General features: G+C 39.8%; 1 protein-coding gene across 9 annotated transcripts in view; it reads right to left on the minus strand.

The window, feature by feature from the left end:
- The window catches only part of LDLRAD4 (low density lipoprotein receptor class A domain containing 4), a 414,465-nt gene that overhangs the window by 278,808 nt on the left and 114,268 nt on the right, over positions 1–21,389 (minus strand). Inside the window, exon 1 of one of the 9 annotated variants that reach the window (XM_017498501.2) lies at positions 20,507–20,795. The exons of the other annotated variants lie outside the window; for them this stretch is intronic. The gene's annotated coding sequence lies outside the window, so the exon portion shown is untranslated. Of the gene's footprint in view, positions 1–20,506; positions 20,796–21,389 lie in introns of those variants that run through there. 9 annotated transcript variants of the gene reach the window in all.

Below are 21,389 nucleotides of genomic sequence, written 5' to 3' on the forward strand. Positions count from 1 at the left end.
TCCCAGCTACTCAGGAGGCTGAGGCAGGAGAATTGCCTGAACCCAGGAGGCGGAGGTTGCGGGGAGCCGAGATCGCGCCATTGCACTCCAGCCTGGGTAACAAGAGCGAAGCCATCGGATAGGACTGCAGCAGCTAACACCCCCCACCCCAAAATGATTTTACAGAAACAGTAACTGTGTACAGGTTAACCTTTGCTACATCTAACTCAGAGCCCTGAGGGCGGCAGTGACCTTGGGGACACACCCTGATGAATGGTTCTGATGCCAACCTTAAGGTTAGCCAGGACCTGGATTCCCACAGAGGCCATCTACAGACAGAGGTGAGAAGCTAGGGCCAATGTTTGCCAATTATGCCTTAAAAGTGGGACTTAAATACCAAGTATTCTTGCTTCTAGCAAGAAACTCTAAAGTTTTTTATTTTGAGAGGGATCAGACCAAAGACAGAATTCAGATGACAAAGATGAAACAACCTTCATATTTATTCAGAAGGATTTTTTTCTGTTGAAGTTTTCAACATCAAATCAACATAGTTCAGATCCTCATCTCTAAGAGTCTGACTCCCACAGTGGTCAATTCAGGGCAAAGAAATAACAATCTTTAAAAGATCCAGTATTTAAATTAGCCGAGATCTGGCAAGCCTGGTTTTTCCAGAAGAACCGGGGAGTCATCCTGTTAGTGGTCTTTGGGGAAACAATACCAGGAGAAAACCGTGCCAAGGATTATTCTCTCTGCCTGCTGAGAAGCAACCAGGGTCTCTTCCCAAACACTCATTCACTGTGAGATCAACACATAATGTACTGTGAGCTCAGGATTTACAGACAGACGTTTACTTTGAATTTCAAATAATTGGACAAGGCGTGGTGGCTCACACTGGTAATCCTAGGGCTTTGGGAGGCTAAGGCAGCAGGATCATTTGAGCCCAGGAGGTCGAGTCTGCAGTGAGCTATGATTGTCGAGACTCCAGCCTGGGCAAGAGAGTGAGATCCTGTCTCTTAAAAAAAAATACAATTAAAATATCAAATAATCAGTGTATCCTTGTGGTTGAAATAAATAATACATAAAACCGAGCTAGGGAATCCTGGTGACTTCGAGACAGGCAGTGCCTTGAGTGAAATAACATCCATCGAATGCACTTTTACAGGAAGTACGTTTCAGCATCAGGTCAATTTACCCTTAGGACATTTCCCCACAGCGAGATGCTGTGTGATAACTGTGTCCACAGAAAAGGACAATGTCATGGAGGGGATTCACGTGAACAGGGTGTCTTCTAAGTGAGACTATCCATTTTTCTTATGCACAAAAGGTGGAGAAGGTTCTTAATAATGGATTTCACCATTCTCACACATCACTACAAATATTGACAATTATCACTTCCACAACAGCCTGACTTTGTGCTAGACTTGGCTGTCTCAGTTCATCCTCAGGTAGCATTAATAAGTACACGTGAGGGAAACCGTTTTCCCAGCATCTCTGCAAGAAGACAGCACCCAGACTTAGTTAATTGCGCTTTCTATTTTAGAGACTCTCATAGAATCAGTTCTCGAGGTAAAACGCAAAAGATTAATGCTGAAAGCATAGAGGGTATGGCCATGAAGGAGCCCCTTCCAAGGATAGGTGCCTGCTCCTTCTCTCCAGGAGAAAGAATAAACAAAGCAATGTGAATGCATTTCCAATGACTCCTAGCTACACTTACCTTCCCTGTCTCCCTCCATCACTCCCACTGTCTGTATCACAGCCTTAGCAGCTTCTTTAGTTACTTGTACTGCACAATTCAGCAGCACCTGCATTCCTCACTAGCTGCTTTCAGGGTGTGTCTTGTCTCCCCACCTAGCCTGTAAGTTGCTTACAGAAAAGGACACTATCTTTGCCTCCATCACACTTTACACACTTCAAACACAGAAGTGGAACTGCATCGAACACTGAGTTGAACCTTTCCCGCCTGCTTAGGCTGGCTGCTTCCTTTCCTCCATGAGGAATACTTCTCCACGAGGAATACTTCTGCACATACGAGTATAATACCACTCACAGCATTGCTGGCTTCAGATATGCAGGAAATACAGAACAAAAGTGTGTCCACTGAGGATTTTTAAATTTATTTGCTACTTGTATGACATGATCCACACACACACACACACACACACACACACACACACACATCAAATAATAGAGCCCAAACCTGTAATCCCAGTTACTTAAGAGGCTGAAGTGGGAGGAGTGCTTGAGGCAAGGAGTTCAAGATCAGCCTACACAACATAGTGAGATCCCGTCTCTACAAAAAAATTGTTTAAGAAATAAGCCATGTGTGGTGGTACACGCTGATAGTCCCACCTACTGGGGAGGCTGAGGCAGGAGGATCACTTGAGCCCAGGAGTTTGAGGCTGCAGTGAACTATGACTGCACCACTACGCTCCAGCCTGGGTGACAGAGCAAGACCTTGTCTCTTAAAAAACAAAAATCAAATAATACAAGCCATTAAAGAACATTTTTCTTAAAAAGCAATAATGGCAATAATGTTCACTGTGGGAAAAAATGGAAAACACAGATAAGTAAATTAAAACATTAATACTCATAACCCCATGACCAAAGTTAATCAATGTTGATAGCTTGGCATGTCTCCTTCAGAGCAGATGATTATGCATACACATCTTTTGCCAAAAACAGTAACATATTACAGATACTATTATATGTTTTCACTTAATATATATTAAAATTTGTTTTATGCTAATTATACTTAATATTTGGAACAGAACATTTCTATGACCTCAGTATACTTAAGACCAAACTTTTAAAATTTATGTTCATCACTTGAAAGCCTGTTGACAAGATCAGATCTAGCAGAGACACTACAAGGAACAAGCATAGTACATGGCATTATTTAGAGACTTTTGATCCTGACAAGCGCTGCAATGAACCAAGTGTCAAGCTGCATTACAATTCCACCAAAAGAGTGCTCTAGTGCTGTTAATTTGGCAATTAAAATGTTTCACATTTTAAAAAATGAGACTGATTATAAAGACTCAAGGTATCTGTGAGACCACAACCAATATTTATTTTATTTTTATTACATTACTCCTCCTGAGACTACATTTTTTATCATGGAAATGAGAACTAGCATTATCATTGTCAGCTGTCAAAACAGTTCCTGAAAGCCAAGGTCATAAGCCAACAACAATCCAAAGACAATGTGAAAGTTAAAAATGCAAAACTGTCCTCAGAGCTGACTCCTAGGCTCCTCTGACACGATGCATTAACAGGCTTGGCTTTGTTTAGACAAAGCTCTTTTTGGCACTGGAATAATTAAAACACACACTTGTGCACTTGAGAAATCTGTTTTAATTTCCACTCTTCCTCTTCACCTGGTGCATTCCTAAAGACTTTCATTAAGGGCAGCAACACGAAGTCTGCCCACCTAACCACCCCCTTCTCCATTCTTCATATTCTCCAGCCTTTGCAATTGGCTGACATTTTTATGACTAACCTGATAACTAACTACAGAGCACAGAACTGGTTAGAAATATGATCCATTTTTCCCCAAAGGTGAGTTGGGCTCTCATATCTCAAGCAAAGGAAAAAAAACAGTTTTCCAATCTGGCAATTCTCTATAGGCATAAAAGTATCCAGCAAGCTCATATCCAGCAATCCACCACCCTCTTGAGTAATTTTCATAGAGTCATAAGGGCCCTTCCTGCCCACAACCCAAAGACTAACTATCACTCAAGAATAACTTACATTTATCATCTTTGTCTTCCCATTCTCATTTCTATTAAATTGGTTTCCATACCATTAATCTATCAAACTGTTTCTGCTACATTTACATTTTTAACCACTTGTTTTATTCAATTTGCCTTCTAAGATGTGTTCATATTTCTATTAAGGTCCAGCTAGAAACATCTAGATGCATAGCTAAAGCAGGGAGGCTGCAATCTGGAAATCACCTGGCTGCCCCGCTGGCACAGAGGTTTTAGAATCCAAGCGCCACACTAGTGGGCTCTGACTCCTAAATGGCTGTTCCACGTCATCACATCTTGATCTCCTGTCTGTGAGTTCCCTCCATCTACAGCATGTAGAGGCATATTCCAAAACTCCACGCACAAGGTCTATGTGGGCTGCAAAAGACTGAATGATAAGGTCACTGGAACAGTCAGCTGGGACAATCATATGAAAGCACGAATTTTACTCCCATGCTGATAAACTGAGAGAGGCTTCAGTCCACACTGAGAGACTATCAGACTAGAATAGCTGTCCAACGCTCCTACACAAACTCGTACAACCCACAACCAGGTTCAACAGAACAGTCCACGTATGAGACAAAGGCACAATGACAGGTCCAAAAGATGGCCTCTCTCCTCTCACTCAAGCCTCTGTTTGCGTTACATTCCAAAAGTGTGCCTTTGCCCACAGACCTTAGTGGGGGAAAATCACAAGTGTATGCTCCTGTCAAACCTTCAAAACTTGCCTCCTATGTCAAACCCTGTTGCAAACAGATCCAAGCAGGCAAATTTTGCTCTACTGTGAGCCTGCTCTGGCTGGTGCAGGGCAGACCTCATCAAGAATGGCAGCTGACATCATGCTAGGATAAAGAGGCCCCTCGTGGAAAACATGCAACTCGTTATTTCTCATTCTACAAACTGTTGCAACTGTACCTTCTCAGCTGTCAGCATGGCCTCACCTCCAGCCATAACACCTGCCTGGGTGTGGGCAGCGGAGATGTCATCCAGACCCCCACAAGACAACACACACTCCTGGCAATGAAAGTACCAGCATGGAAAGGCCCAGGAAGGGTAAATCCTCATCTTCCAGCAGATGGAACAATAGAAATGTGGCTCAGGGTCATGGTGAAATTGGCTGTCCCATCTGGGGAACTATACTGACTGCCTGGAACCACCACCCAAAGTGAGGTTCAACAAGAAGCATTCAGACTGTGTTAAGGAAAGATAGTATCTCTTCTTCAAATCCAATATCCCTTACTAGAAATCACCACCAGAAACGTTAGTATATTATCCATATTAAAATGACAGGAGAAACAGGAACTTGTATTCAGAAGTGCATTTTGGGTCAAAAAGGGAGGGGACCTCTGCTGAAGGTCTTCCTAATGAATGATGAGCTCTGCACAGATGTCGCCTGTGCTACTGGCCCCGCTCCCTCCCACGATAAGCTGACACCATAATGCACATGCAACACCCAAATATTTGGTGCAAACCTTAAAGGCTATTCTGAATTCTGAATGCAAAGTGTGATGGAGTTTTTATACTTAGTTCCCACTCATGTGCCTCCTCCTCTGAAAAAAATAAAGAAAATAAATCAGTGGGGAGAAAAGGGAGAAACGGGACAGAAAAATACCAGAAATTCTCTCAGGGGCCAGGAATTTCCATCTTCAGGTCACCTCTTACTTGCGTAGCATCAAAGTAGCACACACCACCCCTCTCCTTCAATCAGTTTCCACACCAGGGAGAAGCCTTGTCTAAGAGCGTGGCCTTGCTTGCCTTTTGAAAAATGATACCAGAGATTTTCTTTTACATCAACTTATCTTTGCAAATAAATGTAAATGGCCAGTACGTTTGAAGGCAGAAATCGGAAAATCCATATCATGTCCACTAATGCTCTTTTCAACACTATACATGGTTATTATCGAGGACCTTGAACTTCCATTGACCTAAAAATCCAGGAATCTTTTTTCATACTTTTTTAGTGTTGACATCTATAATAGGGGCAGAAGGCCTCACCAGTAACAATGCACAACAGCACTGAGAGTGAAAACTAGCCAGGATCACGGCAGGTGAGCGCTGCTTTATCCTTGCTGGATGTACTGTAATACCATACATCTCCTCACTTGGATTCATCCCGCTGCACTCCCAATTCCACTACAACCTCCCTCAGGGCAGACAGCACTTTTCTGAGAAAGGAATCTCTCTACAGGATATTTGATTCTTGGTCTGAGCCTAAAATAAACCTGTTTCAACGTGGATCCAAGATCTGATTTTTTTTCCTCCAATGATAATAAGAGAAAATGACTTGCAGGAAGGTCAGAAGCCCAGGCCCCAGGCAAGGCCACCATGGTGGAGATCCTGCGTGACCAAGCCTGCCCCTCACTCAGGAGACATACCGTTCTCCAAGGCTTGCTGCAGCATGAAGTTCCTCATATTTCCATTCCATGGCCCACCTACAGCTCACAGTGCCTGTGCTCCCTCTGAAGTTGAAAACAACTCATTTACATTGATTTCAAAAGCCAAAGATAGCCAAAAACAAAGCTAATCAATTTCCAATTGTGCTTTAGCCATGCCTATTGGCTGGAAGGGAATCTTCGAAACACATAAGCTAAGAATGGTGTCATCTGAGGGCGAAGCAGGTTGGAGGCATCGGAACCCTCCATAATGCTGCAGTTGGCCTGTATCAAGAAGTACTCAATGTAGATGCCACCAGAAATCTGGATTTTAAGGGGCAATCTTTCTGATCACTACCAACATTCATATCAGTCATCGTCTCTGGGATGATAAGACCAAATCCAACTGGCAGTGTTCCTAACTAGGCATCCGCAAGATACAACTCCCAGGAAACTAAGTTTCCTAAAATGAGCTCACAATCATGTCTATTTGAGATTTTAAAAATTTAATTCCTTCCTTACCAATATTAAATAGCAAATGGAACAGCAGAGTATTGGAGTTAGCAGGCCAGAATATGGTTTTTTTATTTATCAAGCTGCTTTAAACAATGATAAAGGCAGGAAAGCACATCATGTGACAAGCAGTCCATTCCATTGTTGGGCAAGTCCTGCTGTTAGAAACCACCTTCTGACAATGGCTTGAGGTTTCGCCTCCCTGTACCTTGCACCCACAGGCCCCAGGCTGCTCATTTCAAGCTGTGCCAAGACCCTGCTCCCTTCCTCCACAGAAAGGCTACTGCATTTACTTGAAGGTCTCTTACAACCATGGAGTCCTCTCCATCCCTTAACTCCTCAGCTGCTTCTCGTGTAACACAATGTCCAGATTCTTGGCTCCCTGGAGTCCCTGCCTCAGAGCCACCTATAGTGTATCAGCACTGTCCTTGTGCACAAGGTCTGAGGCTGAGCACAGACTGGTCTGACCAATGTGGGATTCCATGGAGTAACCACTGCACTGATGGAGACACCGAGCTCCTAGGAACGCAGCCTGAAAACCCAATGGTGGGGTTCTGTTGGTTTTCAGCCGCCTTATATTATTGGTGTACAACAGTCTTGGATTTTGCTGTGTTTTGGTTTACTACTATTTTCTCCATTCAGAGTTCTTTCCACTTTCCCATCCTAAAATTACATAATGGAGTTTCATAACGAAAATTTTCACCTTTGTTAAATTTCATCACATTTGTGTTAACTGATTTCTCTAGCCACCCAATAGCTTTCTGAATTATGATAATAATAATATGTATGTATTATTTCCAGCTGGAAATACAACAAGCCAAACTTTTAATTATCAATTACGGACAAACTTCAAAAGGAGCCGGGTTAGAATCATTTTTCCTCTGCAACAAACTATTTTCAGTAATCACAATTGGTCATGGTAGAGTTAGTTTTCTTTTTTTGTTTGGTTTTGAGACAGAGTCTCACTCTATGGCCCAGGCTGGAGTGCAATGGCACAATCTCGGCTCACTGCAACCTCTGCTCCTGGGTTCAAGTGATTCTCCTGCCTCCGCCTCCCGAGTAACTGGGACTACAGGCACGTGCCACCACATCCAGCTAATTTTTACATTTTTAGTAGAGATGGGGTTTCACCATATTGGCCAGGCTGGTCTCAAACTCCTGACCTCCTGATCTGCTGGACTCAGCCTCCCGAAGTGTTGGGATTACAGGCATGAGCCACCGTGCCCAGCAAATTAGTAGTTTTCTTCTAACTCTACACATTTGATTTATCCCATTTTAGGGATAAATCAAAATCAGGGATTTGCAAAATCTTTTATCTTGTGAAAATACATATAACCTATGCATCTGTATAGATAAATAGATACATATAGATACACACACACACACACACACACACACACACACACAGCTTACCTTGTGTCAGTTAATATCCCTAGTATGCAGACTATGCTCTTGAAATGTAATTTATCATTTAATAAACTAGAGCTTCTTGGGAAAAAAAAATGGCTGATTCCAGGTCTGGTACAAAAAATATATACAATATGAGTGTGGAAAACCTTGTCATACCCAACAGAGAAGAAGCCATCAAAGATGACTAGAACCACATCAAAAGGACTCAGGAAACAACCAGAAAAGGGTTTCATCAGTTGTGAATAGAATAGTTTGAACTTCAATAATACTAATAATTGTAATGGATCAAAACTCATCAACTATGTTAAAATCCATGAGTTTATATGTACAAAATCAGGCATCTCTCAAAGATGACTGGGAAACTTGGAACCTGAAAGTAACATGAATCATTTATATGAGCCATACACCATAGGTAACCATGGCAAAGGAAGGGAAGCATGTCCTTATAAAAGTGATCCAGATAATAAATAAAAACAAAATAACAGAATTGCAAGATGGCCATCTTATAATGCCCCAATGAACAAATGCAGCTAGGAAGATAACATTATGTCTCCTGATGAAAAAAATACAACACTTCTAGACTTGCCAAAGAAGACCAAATTCTGATCAAGGTTCCTAATACAGCTACCAAGTTATAGAAAATACAGAGGACAGACAAACACGTTGAATCATACCACAAGTCTGTAGTCAGCAAAATCCAGGGTGAAGGAAACTCTAGAGGCCAACAGGTCCAGGCTCTTTAACAAATACGCTTCTTATATTTTTCTGCATTCCACCATCCATTACAACAAATAAATTTCAAGCAAGTTGGGTGTGGGGGCTCACACCTGTAATCCCAGCCCTCTGGGAGAACAAGACAGGAAGATCACTTGAACCCGGGAGTCCAGCGCAATAGGGCAAGACCTCATCTCTAATTAATTAATTAAATTTCAAGGAAAAGAAAGGAGTAGAGTCTGCCTGTTAAAAATTAAACTTAAAAAACATCAAGTTTTTTTTTGTTTCTGTTTTGTTTTGTTTTGTTTTGTTTTGTTTTGTTTTGTTTTGTTTTGAGATAGAGTCTTGCTCTGTCAACCAGACTGGAGTGCAGTGGCATGATCTCAGCTCACTGCAGCCTCTGCCTCCTGGGTGCAAGCAATTCTCCTGCCTCAGCCTCCCAAGTAGCTGGGATTACAGGTGTGTATCACATGCCTGACTAATTTTTGTATTTTTAGTAGAGACAAGATTCTACCATGCTGGCCAGGCTGGTCTTGAACTCCTGACCTCAAGTGATCTGCCCACCTTGGGCTCCCAGAGTGCTGGGATTACAGGCGTGAGCCAATGTGCCCGGCCTAAAAGACATATCAAGTTTTTTAAATTACAGAATATTAAACTATAACTCAAACTTGGATGATAAAATTATGAAGAAGTGTCAGGAAGTCATAATTATAAAGGTCAAGACAGTGGTTGCTCCTGGAGGGAGGACGATGTGTGATGGGAAAGGTGCAGCCCACAGAGGCGATTCCTGGGGGCGGCAAATTTCTAGCTCCTCACTTGAATGATGGTTCCAGGGGAAACAGTCTAAAATAATCCACTACACTCTGTATTTGCTTCCTGTGTTTTCTGTACCTGTGTTTTATTTTATAATTAAAAAGGTAAACCTTTTAATTAGATGGGAAAGTCTTTTAAATTTCAAATAGGTCTGTCCTACTTTTTCTTCTTTCTACAGCCTTACATCTCCTAAGTCTGACTTATGATGAAATATAATAGATACTAAAAATAATGAGTTGTTTTTCTCAAATAAGCTACAGTGGCTTTAAGCAATACATTGACATTACCCCAGACCTTTGCACACTTGGTGTGGTGGCAATGTATCTGTCCCAAGAGCTGAAAGCCCCTGCTGTCAAAGGCCCACAGCCACCCTTCCAAGGATATTGCCCTTGGCTGGGTGGGAACCTCCTCCCCACAGAGGTCATTCCCAGTGGTCTGCCCCAGACCCCAGCACTCTCAGGCAGCCACGAGCCAATAATGCCCAATACTGGGAATTTCTCAAAGTGAGTCCAAATCAATAGAGCAATTCATGCTCTGGAGGCCTCAAGGGATTGTGCTAAAGCAGAACCCTGGCTCAGTCTGCACACTTGCTTAAGCTCTTCCCTCCACTGCCCAATCCCACACTCCTCAATCCCCTGCTCCTAAGAATATGGCCTCAGTAACTCACTGCAACTGGATTGCGATCTCAGGCTCTGCTTCCAGAAAACCCAACTTAAGACTCTTGGAGGCCAAGCATGGAGGCTCATGCCTTAATCCTAGAACTTTGGGATGCCAAGTTGGGGGGTGCACTTGAGACCAGGAGTTCAAGACCAGGCTGGACAACAAAGCAAGATTCTCTCTCTACAACTTTTTTAAAAAATTAGCCAGGCACAGGGGCACATGCCTGTGGTCCCAACTACTCCAGAGGCTAAGGTGGGAGGATCTTTTGAGCTCAGGAACTTGAGGCTGCAGTGAGCTGAATCGCACCACTATACTTCAGTTTGGGCAACAGAGTGAGACCGCCTTTCAAAAAAAAACCACAGACTCTTAGAAATGAAAACACACTTTTGTAGTGACCAAAGTGATTTCAGCATAACAGAAAATAATTATTGACAGATATGACTTACTAAGAACTATGCTAACTAGGCATTTGCCCTTCTGGAAACACTAATGCTATCAGCATGTCCCCAAATATTTTATTACTTTATGTGGACGAGCCACTGACTCTCTCTTATGACAAATTCTAACACTGGCTTACGATAGAAACTCCTTAGAAAAGACAAAGAGAAAAGGATCCTAATTGTCTCTTTCTAGATCAACAGTATAGCAGGAATTGAGCAGGTTATCCAAATGGAAAGATAAATTGGCCTCTTTCTACTTCCCCATATATATCAAATCTTCCTAAGTTTTAAGTATTGTCAGGGTGCCGAAGTTTCACTCCAAGCTTAGATTTAAAAATTGGTAAGATCTGATTAAATGTCACAAAAACATAACAACAGAGACTAAAGTGCAGAAGCACCCGCCTCACCTGAAAGGTCCTCTGCAATGCTATACCAGGCATCTCTGCCACAGTGCGACAGTCCAACAACTTTAATCTGCCCATTGATCTCGTTTATGACCAATGTGTCAAAAAGGCATAGAAATGGGGTGGAAACAAGCACCTCTCTCCATTCATTTCAAGTATCCAATTAAATCAAATTGGAACCCTCTGTATTGACAACAGGTTCCACGGCAGAGCCTCCTTGAAGATGGGTATTGATGACACTAGAGACAGCCTTGGGGCACAAGGCCACCCTAAGCTGCCAGAGGACTCAATAAACAGTTACAGCACATCTAACTTCATCTAACAGCACAAGCCCTTGCCCTCAGTGCTGACCAAACTGCACACTGAGGAAAATGAGAATAAATCTCTGTAAAATGATTTTGGAATATATTTTAAAAGAAAGTTTAAGTCCATTAATGGATCCTGGGTTCAGAACCCCAGCTAAATAATGTCTGAAGGCTCAGCTGGTCACTGATTCATTTCCTATCCTAAAGAAGAATGATGTCTAAGTCATCTCAGGCCCCTTTGGTTTCATGGAGCAGTAATTTAGTTCAGACTGCCTATAGTTCTCTACATTTTTCCATCACACAAACAAATGACATAATTTCTAATCACAGTAGCCTCTGTCAAAATTACAGACTATGCAAGAGTATGCACCCAAGAGCACTGAAAGAACATTCCCATTTTATCCATTTAACGCTGTTGGCCCCCAAATCATACCATTTTTAAGAGCAAATTCCTTTTTTATAAATAAAAAGTTGAGCTGCAACTAACTCAGCATTAGAACTTCAAAATGAGAAATTTTGGCATAAAATTGACAATTTATTATTGCATTCTCCAAAAAACTTGAAGAAATTAAATGCTAAGCTTTTTCTTATTTCTTTTTTTAGAGACTGGGTCTTGTGATATTGCCCAGGCTGGAGTGCAATGGCTATTCACAGGTGCAAACATGGCAAACTACAGCTTCAAACCCTTGGGTTTAAGTGATCATTCGACCTCAGCCTCCCAAGCGGCTAGGACTACAGGTATGCACCACCATGCCCAGCTAAAACTCTAAACATTTTTAATCCTGTGAGTTAAATCACTATTGTATTAACTACACAAAAAAAGAGAATATTATCTGGAGGAGTGACATTAGCAAAACAGCAGACCAGGAGGCTCCAGGCTCTCATTCACACAAAGAAACATTAAAGAAAAACAACTAGAGACTGGCTACATTAATTTTATAAAAGATCTGGAAAACAAAGTTCTACAGTTATTAAGCAAATGCCTAATCAAGAAGTCACATTCAAAACGTCTGTAATTTCATTTCCTTTTTATTCACTCTTTTTCTCCCACCTCCCAGCCTGGTGTAGCCTTGGGCTGGAGGAGGCAGTGGCTGAAGTTCCCAATTTCCTCCCTCTGAAGGGAGCGGAGCTGACCTAATTTGCAACATTTTAACATGTCTGAGTTCTGCTTGAGGACTGGTCTCTGCACTGCCTAACTCAGAGCTCAGAAGGCAAAAACCACCACAGCTTGGCTCTCAGGCTAGGAAAAGGGACAGGAAGCAGGAAGCAGCAGTGACAGCTATGTTAAGAATACAGACCCACAGATGCCTAAGGCAAGGAGACTGGGGGCAGAGGAATACAACAGAATTAAGGCCCTGCAGCCAAGGTGAGAGTCTTCGGGAAATTAAGAAAATTTAAAGCTGCCATATATACTGGGAATTGAAAAGCATACACACAGGCCCTGATAAAGCACATACCCAGAAAAGGGCCTTGCAAGGCCTTAAATCTTCACAGTGAGCTATCTCAAAACTCAGCTTATTAATGAAGCTCAGCTGATCCCAAAGATCCTCCCAAACACAAAGCCACCCTAAAAGACAGGAAGAAGTGGCTATTTTTTTTTCAAATGCCTAATTTTCAATTTTAAAAAAGCAAAAAAGGAAAGAATGGCCTATTGAAATGAAGAAAATAAAGCAGTGGAAACTATCCCTGAAGAAACATAGGCATTGAATATGCCAAAGATTTTATATGAGTCTTAAATATGCTCAAAGACCTAGAGGAAAAATGGACTAAGAACTAAAGAAAATCAGGAAAATGATTTAACAACAAAATGCAAATAATAGCAAAGAGACAGAAATTCTAAAATGGAACTAAACAGAAATTCTAGAGCTGAAAAACACAATAACTGAGTTGAAAAATGCAATACTTTGAAAAATATACTAGAAGAACTTAACAGCAAACTCAAACAGGTAAAAGAAAGAATAAGAAAATCTAAAGACAGGTCATTAAAACTATTGAATCTGAGGGGCAGAAAGAAAAATTTATTCTTGGAATGCAAGAAGTTCAACATGTGAAAATCAATCAATGTAATGTATCACATTAACAGAAGGAAGAACAAACACCACATGATCATCTCAATTGATGCAGAAAATCATTTGACAAAATTCAACACCATTCATGATTTTTTAAAAAAACACTCAATAAACTAGGAATAAAAGAAAATTACCTCAACATTATGAAGGCCATGTATGAAAAATCCACAACACCGTACTCAAAAGTTAAAGACAAAAAACATTTTCTCTAAGATAAGGAATAAGACAAGAAAGTCCACTTTTGCCACTTCTATAAAATGCAGTACATGTCCTAGCCAGAGCAATCAGGCAAGAAAAAGAAATAAGAAAGAAAAAAGTAAAGTTACCTCTGTTCACAGATGACATGTTCTTATATGCAGAAAACCCTAAAGATTCCCTTTAAAAAAAAAAAGTATTAGAACTAATGAACATAAAACATTAACAAACATAAACAAAGCTGCCACAAACAAAATCAACACACAAATATCAGTTGCATTATTATACACTAACAACAAACAATCCTAAAAGGAAATTTAAAAACAATTCCTTTTACAATAATGTCAGAAATAATAAAACATTTGGGAATAAACTTTACCAAGGAAGTAAAAGACCTGTGCACTAAAAACTACAAATGCTGATGAAAGAAATTAAGACACCAATGAATGGAAAGGCATTCCATGTTCATGGAATGGAAAATAATATTTTTAAGATATCAGTACTACCCAAAGTGATCTACAGATTCAATGTAATTCCTATCAAAATTCCAATGATTTTTTTTTGCCAAATAGAAAAATCTATTTTGGAATTCATATAAAATATCAAAGGACCCTGAATAGCCAAAACAGTTTTAGAGGGAAAAAAAAGTTGGCGGACCTACAATTCCTGATTTCAAAACTTGCTAGAACAAAACTACCTGAGTGTAACAGAGAGAATGAATCCAAGCTGGAAAACACTCTTCAGGATATCATCCAGGAAAACTTCCCCAACCTAGCAAGGCAGGCCATATTCAAGTCCAGGAAATACAGAGGACACCACAAAAATATTCCTCAAGAAGGGCAACCCCAAGACACATAATTATCAGATTCACCAGGGTTGAAATGAAGGAAAAAATGCTAAGGGCAGCCAGAGAGAAAGGTCAGGTTACCCACAAAGGGAAGCCCATCAAACTCACAGCGGATCTCTCGACAGAAACCCGACAAGCCAGAAGAGAATGGGGGGAAATATTCAAAATCCTCAAAGAAAAGACCTTTCAACCTAGAATTTCATATCCAGCTAAACTAAGCTTCATAAGGAAAGGAAAAATAAAATCCTTTACGAACAAGCAATTGCTGAGAGATTTCATCACCACTAGGCCTGCCTTACAAGAGCTCCTGAAAGAAGCACTAAACATAGAAAGGAACAACCAATACCAGCCCCTCCAAAAACATACCAAATGGTAAAGAGCATCCACACAATGAAGAAACTGTGTCAACTAACAGGCAAAACAACCAAGCTAGCATCAAAATGGCAGGATCAAATTCACATTTAACAATATTAACCTTAAATGTAAATGGGCTAAATGCCCAATCAAAAGACACAGACTGGCAAATTGGATAAAAAGTCAAAACCCATTGGTGTGCTGTACCCAGGAAACCCATCTCACATGCGAGGACACACATAGGTTCAAAATAAAGGGATGGAGGAAGATTTACCAAGCAAATGAAGAGCAAAAAAAGCAGGAGTTGCAATCCTAGTCTCTGATAAAATAGACTTTGAACTAACAAAGATCAAAAGAGAAAAAGAAGGGTATTACATCATGGTAAAAGGATCAATGCAACAAGAAGAGCTAATGATACTAAATATATATGCACCTAGTACAGGAGCACCCAGATATATAAAGAAAGTTCTTAACCTACAAAGAGACATAGACTCCCACACAATGATAGTGGGGGACTTTAACACTCCACTGTCAATATTAAACAGATCAACGAGACAGAAAATTAACAAGGATATCCAGTACTTGAACTCAGATATGGACCAAGCAAGCCTAATAGACACCTACAGAACTCTCCACCCCAAATCCCCAGAATATACATTCTTCTCAGCACCACATCACACCTACTCTAAAATTGACCACATAATTGGAAGTAAAGCACTCCTCAGCAAATGCAAAAGAATGGAAATCATAACAAACTGTCTCTCAGACCACAGTGCAACCAAATTAGAGCTCAGGATTAAGAAAATAACTCAGAACTGCACAACTTCATGGAAACTGAACAACTGGCTCTTTAATGTTGACTGGGTAAACAATGAAATGAAGACAGAAATAAAGATGTTCTTCAAAAGCAACAAGAACAAAAACACAATGTACCAGAATCTCTGGGACACATTTAAAGCAGTGTCTAGAGGAATATTTATAACAATAAATGCCCACATGAGAACAAAGGAAAATCTAAAATCAACACCCTATCATCAAAATTGAAAGAGCTAGAGGAACAAGATCAAAAAACTCAAAAGCTAGCAGAAGACAAGAAATAACTAAGATCAGAGCAGAACTGAAGGAGATAGAGACACAAAAACCCTTCAAAAAAATCAATAAATCCAGGAGCTGGTTTTCTGAAAAGATCAACAAAATAGACCACTAGCCAGATAAATAAAAAAGAGAAGAATCAAACAAATGCAATAAAAAATGATAAAGGGGATATCACCACCAATTCCACAGAAATACAAACTACCATCAGAGATTACTACAAACAGCTCTAGGCACATAAACCAGTAAACCTGGAAGAAATGGATAAATTCCTGGACACTTACATCCTCCCAAGACTAAACAAGAAAGAAGTTGAAACCCTGAATAGACCAATAACAAGGGCTGAAGTGGAGGCAGCAATTAATAGCCTACCAACCAAAAAAAGGCCAGGTCCAGATGGGTTCAAAGATAAATTCTACAAGACATACAAACAGGAGCTGGTACCACTCCTTCTGAAACTATCCCAGACAATCCAAAAAGAGGGAATCCTTCCCAAATCATTTTATGAGACCAACATCATCCTGATACCAAAACCCAGCAGAGACTCAACAAAAAAAGAAAACTTCAGGCCAATATCCATGATGAACATAGATGCAAAAATCTTCAATAAAATACTGGCAAACTGATTGCAACAGCACATCAAAAAGCTTACCCATCACGATCAAGTAGGCTTCATCCCAGGGATGCAAGACTGTTTCAACATACACAAGTCTATAAACATAATCCACCACATAAACAGAACCAAAGACAAAAACCACATGATTATCTCAATAAATGCAGAGAAGGCCTTTGACAAAATTCAACAGCCCTTTATGCTCAAAACCCTCAATAAACTAGGTATCGATGTAATGTATCTCAAAATAATAAAAGCTTTTTACGACAAACCCACAACCAATATCATACTAAATTGGCAAAAACTGGAAGCATTCCCTTTGAAATGTGGCACTAGACAAGGATGCGCTCTCACCACTCCTATTCAAAATAGTATCAGAAGTTCTAGCCAGAGGAATCAGGCAAGAAAAAGAAATAAAGGGTATTTAATTAGGAAAGGAGGAAATCAAATTGTCTCTATTTGCAGACAACATGTTTGTATACTTAGGAGACCCCCTTATCTCAGCCCAAAATCTCTTTAAACTGATAAGCAACTTCAGCAAAGTCTCAGGATACAAAAACAATGTGCAGAAATCACAAGCATTCCTATACACCAATAACAGGCTTAAAGAGAGCCAAATCAAGAATGAGGTGCTGTTAACAATTGCCACAAAGAGAATAAAATACCTAGGAATACAACTAACAAAGGATGTAAAGGACCTCTTCAAGGAGAACTACAAACCACTGCTCAAGGAAATAAGAGAGGACACAAACAGATGGAAAAACATTCCATGCTCATGGTGAAGAAGAATCAATATTGTAAAAATGGCCATACTGCCCAAAGTAATTTATAGATTCAATGCTATCCCCATAAGCTACCTATGACTGTCTTCACAGAACTGGAAAAAACCACCTTAAACTTCATATTGAACCAAAAGAGAGCCTGCATAGCCAAGACAATCTGAAGCAAAAAGAACAAAGCTGGAGCCATCACGTTACCTGACTTCAAACTATACTACAAGGCTACAGTAATCAAAACAGCATGGTACTGGTACCAAAATAGAGATATAGACAAATGGAACAGAACAGAGGCCTTGGAGGCAACATAACATATCTACAACCATCCGATCTTTGACAAACCTGACAAAAACAAGCAATGGGGAAAGCATTCCATGTTTAATAAATGGTGTTGGGAAAACTGGCTAGCCATGTGCAGAAAGCAGAAACTGGATTCCTTCCTGACACCTTACACTAAAATTAACTCCAGATGGATTAAAGACTTAAACATAAGACCTAACACCATAAAAACCCTAGAAGAAAACCTAGCCAAAACCATTCAGGACATAAGCATAGGCTAGGACTTCATGACTAAAACACCAAAAGCATTGGCAACAAAAGCCAAAATAGACAAATGGAATCTAATTAAACTCCTGAGCTTCTCTACAGCAAAAGAAACCATCATTAAAGTGAACCGGCAACCAACAGAATGGGAAAAAAATTTTGCAATCTACCCATCTGACAAAGAGCTAATAACCAGAACTACAAAGAACTAAAACAGATTTACAAGAAAAAAACAAGCCCATTCAAAACTGCGAGAAGGATGTGAACAGATACTTTTCAAAAGAAGACATATATGAGGCCAACAAACATATGAAAAAATGCTCATCATCACTGGTCATTAGAGAAATGCAAATCAAAACCACATTGAGATACCATCTCATCCCAGTTAGAATGGCGATCATTAAAAAATCTGGAGACAACAGATGCTGGAGAGGAGACAACAGATGCAGTGTGGAGAAATAGGAACACTTTTACACTGTTGGTGGGAGTGTAAATTAGTTCAACCATTGTGGAAGACACTGCGGTGATTCCTCAAGGACCTAGAAATATAAATTCCATTTGACCCAGCAATCCCATTACTGGGTATATATACAAAGGATTATGAATCATTTTATTATAAAGACATATGCACATGTATGTTCACTGTGGCACTGTTTACAATAGCAAAGGCTTGGAACCAACCCAAATGCCCATCGATGATAGACTGGACAGGGAAAATGTGGCATATACACACCATGGAATACTATGCAGCCATAAAAAACAATGAGTTCGTGTCCTTTGTAGAGACATGGATGAATCTGGAAACCATCATTCTCAGCAAACTGACACAAGAACAGAAAATCAAACACTGCATCTTCTCACTCATAGGTGGGTGTTGAACAATGAGAACACATGGACACAGGGAGGGGAGCATCACACCCTGGGGTCTGTTGGGGGGAATAGGGGAGGGACAGCGGTGGGTAGGGAGGTTGGGGAGGGATAACATGGGGAGAAATGCCAGATACAGGTGACCGGGTGATGGAGGCAGTAAACCACATTGCCATGTATGTAACTATGCAATAAACATGCATGCATGTTCTGCACCTGTACCACAGAACCTAAAGTGCAATTTTATATATATATATAAAATAAAGTGAAAAGACATCCTGTAGAATGGGAGAAAATATCTTCAAATCATATATCCAATTATGGTTTAATATTCAGAATTTATAAAGAACTACTAAAGCTCAAAAACAGCAAGACCCAAATAAAATATGGGCAAAGAACTTGAATAGACATTTATCCAAAGAAGATACACAAATGACCAATAAGCACATGAAAAGATGTTCAACATTACAAATCATTAGGGAAATGCAAATCAAAAACACATTAAGGTGGTTATTTTAAAAAAATAGAAAGTTAGCAAGAATGTGGAAAAATTGAAACCCTGTACATTGCTGGTATGAATGTAAAATGGTGCAGCCACTGTGGCATACAGTATGGAAGTTCCTCAAAAATTTAAACATAGAATTTCCCAGCAGTTCCACTTCTGAAGCTATACTGAAAAGAACTGAAAGGAGGGACTTGGACAGGCATGGGTACATCAATGTTTATAGCAGCATTATTCACATTAACCCAAAAGTGAAAAGAACCTGAGTGTTCATCTGTGGATGAATGGATAAAGAAAATGTGGCATATACATACAGTGAATTATCATTCAGCCTTAAAAAGAAAGGAAATTCTGATGCATGCTACAATATAAATGAGCATTATGCTCAGCGAAATAAGCCAGTCACAAAATGACAAATAATTTCACTTACAAGGTTCCAAGAGTAACCAAATTCATAGAGAAAATAGAATGGCAGCTGCCAGAGCTGGGGAGGGGGAAAAACCAGGCCTTAGTGTTTAATGGATATGGAGCTTCAGTTTAAAAAGAAGAAAACATTTTGAAGATAGATGGTGGTGATGGCTGCAAAATATTGTGAGTGTACGTAACATCGTGACACTGTACACCTAAAAATTATTACAATTGTTAATTTTAATATTTTATATATATATATATTTATATATGTTTTACTACAATGAGAAAAAAACATTAAGAATGGTTACCTCTAGTTTGATCAAGATTGATCACTTCTTACATCCTTTTAAAAATTATTATCTTTTCAAACTGTTCTCCATAATATTTTATCACCATCTCTATAATTTAAAAAACTTTTTATTTTATTACTTAAAGCAAAAATATCAGCATTACACTGTACCTTTTCTGGCTATATAAGGTTTTTGTTTATAGTTTTATCCTAAGTTTTCGTCTTTACATATCAAAAGGACATAAAACTTAAGAAGTAGTGATACCACAGAAGGATAACAGATTAAGGAGATCATGTGCTCCCTATATACCATATTAACTTTTGAAAAGCCATTCTATTAATCAGTGAAAGCCATTCTCAAGCTGCAGCTGCAGTGGAAAGTAGCCCCTAAAATGTGGAAAATAAAACTATTAAATGCCTCCTTTCTCTCTACCAAAATATGCGACCACTTTGCTCAAATTCCATGTCACAGATATAAATTAAGCATAAACAAAAATGCAAAACATTTTATAAATTTTTTTAAAGAAATTGTCTTTTCCCTCCTTCCATCCCTACTCAGGAAAGAAAATAAGAGCTCCCCTGAACTCACCGTTGTCTTCTTCAGAGGAAGCAATCAGTGGAAAGCATCATTTTAAAACAAGGTCATCTTCTCACTCTATTCTGCACCCTGAGTCTCCCACAAATCTACCCAGCTAAACATAAACAACAACCAAAAAAAACCACATGAGCCAGAATTTGTAAACAGGACCCGTATGTTCAAACAATTAAGTATGATCCTCCAATGTGTCAATAAATAAGCCTTATTTTTTCATACAGAGGGCAATCACCAGTAATTTTTAGAAACTAAACTGTGTTCTTCACAGAAATGTAAAGACAGAGGACGTGGCACAGTTCGATTCTATTTTCACCAGAACCTTATCTTTACAGAGTAAACACATGTGTGATAGTAACCTTTACACTCTCAGAAACATTCACAAACAAATCCACCAACACTACATTGAAGAAGGGCACAAGAGTAGTCAGGACTGAGGATTCTCTGTCAGAGTCAACAACAACAGGAACTGTTTTTGAATCTCTCTTGTTTCAGAAAGCTCAGCCACTAGCAACTTGGGAACCTGGGAAGAAAAGATATCAGATTTTACCCACTCATCCCTGACCTACAGAGAAAGTGTGACTGGAGGACCCCTTAAACAAAACAAGGGGAGAACATATAGCAGTGGGTGCCATTCTGAAAAAGAAAAATCAAGGGAGAATTGAAAGGAAACATGGTGGATGATAAGAAGCACCAGTTGCATTCAGAGAAGTTGCAAGCAAGGTAGCAGATGACAATAGAGAGCCTGTCTACCTATATCTCCTTTCGGGGTCACAGCAGGAAAGAGGAAAGAGAAGGGAAGAGAGGGAACTTGAAGCTATAGGTGATCATACAAGTTCTTAACTGAAAGCACAAAAATTTTCTATAGCCATAACTTGTT

The sequence above is a fragment of the Cebus imitator genome, unplaced genomic scaffold, assembly GCF_001604975.1.
Source record: "Cebus imitator isolate Cc_AM_T3 unplaced genomic scaffold, Cebus_imitator-1.0 Scaffold242, whole genome shotgun sequence".
Taxonomy (NCBI): Eukaryota; Metazoa; Chordata; class Mammalia; order Primates; family Cebidae; genus Cebus; species Cebus imitator.